Source organism: Microtus ochrogaster, chromosome 7, assembly GCF_000317375.1.
Source record: "Microtus ochrogaster isolate Prairie Vole_2 chromosome 7, MicOch1.0, whole genome shotgun sequence".
NCBI classification, from domain to species: Eukaryota; Metazoa; Chordata; class Mammalia; order Rodentia; family Cricetidae; genus Microtus; species Microtus ochrogaster.
The window spans coordinates 29,783,421-29,785,531 of NC_022014.1; positions in this window are offsets into that span (position 1 = coordinate 29,783,421).

The following is a 2,111-nucleotide window of genomic DNA, read 5'->3' on the forward strand; positions in this document are numbered from 1 at the left end:
GCTGGTCTCGAACTCACAGAGATCTGCCTGCCTCTGCCTCCCAAGTGCTGGGATTAAAGGCGTGCGCCACCACTGCCCGGCTCACGTTTCTTGCTTGATATTGTTTGTGCTGGTTGTAATTCTAATTTTTAAAATTTATTTATTTATTTATTATGCATACAATATTCTGTCTGTGTGTATGACCGCAGGTCAGAAGAGGGCACCAGACCCCATTACAGATGGTTGTGAGCAACCATGTGATTGCTGGGAATTGAAATCAGGACCTTTGGAAGAGCAGGCAATGCTCTTAACCTCTGAGCCATCTCTCCAGTCCTGTAATTCTAATTTTTATATTTGTTCTTATTGTATATAATTTTGTATTAGGCTTAGAACACTCTAATTTAAACAAAAGGGGGAGGTGCTATAGGAAATCCTTCAGCCAGTAGCCTTTAAGCTACCCGCCCACTTGGATGTGGCCTCTTATATTGTAAATGCCAATGTAAAGTACAGCTCCCTCTCTTCGGGCTGCTGGATTTGGTTGCTGTTCCCCATTAGAGCAGAGTGCTGTGACCTGTGAGTCTACCCCTAAGTAAACAACCCTTTATTACACTCAATTCTGAGCTAGTGTGGGATTTCTTTTTAACGTCCATCTTCACTCCATTTTTGTTGTTTTTTGTTTTTTGACGGGGGTGGTTTCAAGACAAGGTTTCTCAGCAGCTATGGAGCCTGTCCTGGAACACAGTCTATAGACCAGGCTGGCCTTGAATTCACAGAGATCCGCCTGCCTCTGCCTCCCGAGCGCTGGGATTAAAGGCGTGAGCCACCACCACCCGGCTCTGTCATTCTTTTTAAAAATTTATTTATTTCAATTTTTGTGTATGAGTGTTTTACATGCATGCACATCTGTGTACCATTTGCACGCAGCATTCAAATTGGATCCTTTGGAACTGGAATTATAAACTGTTGTGAGGTATCATGTGGGTTCTGGGAACCAAACTAAGATCCTCTGGAAGACAAGCCATACTACTGAACATCTCTTTAGTGCCCCTCCATTTTCTTTCTTCTTTCTTTCTTTCTTTCTTTCTTTCTTTCTTTCTTTCTTTCTTTCTTTCTTTCTTTCTTCTTTCTTTCTTTATCTTTTAAACAAGGTCTTACTTTGTAGCCTTTAGATGTCCTGAAACCATGGAACTTGCTATGTAGACCAGGCTGTCCTTAAACTCACAGTGATCCGCCTACCTCTGGTTCTCAAATGTAAGGATTAAAAGCATGAGCCCCCACATCCAGCACCCATCTTTCTGTGTGTGTGCAGGTGCACATGTGGGCAGATGTACCTGTGTCTATTCATGTGGACGTCAAAAACAGTCTTAGAGCTGGGCAATGGTGGTGCAGGCCTTTAATCCCAGGCAGAAGCAGGCAGATCTCTGAGTTCAAGGCCAGCCTGGTCTACAAAGTGAGTTCCAGGACAGCCAGGGCTACACAAAACCCTGTCTCAAAAAACCAAAAACAACCCACCAATCTTAGGTATCATTTCTCAGAAAGCCTCCTACCTGGTAAGCAGGTCTCTCGCTGGCCTGGAACGTCCACACAAGGCTGGTTGGCTAGCAGGCTCCAGGACTCTGCCCACCTCTACTTCCCACTTCACTGTCACTGGGATCACAGGCCATGGGACCATGGCCAGCTTCTTACACGATGATTAAACTCATGCTTGTAGGGAAAGTCCTTTCCTAAGCCATTGCCTTAGCTGTCTTTTTTCCCTCCCATCATCCTTTCTTTTCTTGCCTTTAGACCCCTTCCTCCTTCCACAGTTCCTACTTTAGTATTATATGTATAAATCCAGAAACATGAGGCTTGAGGCCTGATCCGGGCGGTGATGGCCTTTAATCCCAACACTCAGGAGGCAGAGGCAGGTGGATCTCTGAGTTTGAGGTCAGCCTGATCTACAAGAGCTAGTTCCAGGACAGGCTCCAAAGCTACAGAGAAACCCTGTCTTGAAAAACCAAAAGAGCCGGGCATTGGTGGCGCACGCCTTTAATCCCAGCACTCGGGAGGCAGAGGCAGGTGGATCTCTGGGAGTTCGAGACCAGCCTGGTCTATAGAGCTAGTTCCAGGACAGGCTCCAAAGCCACAGAGAA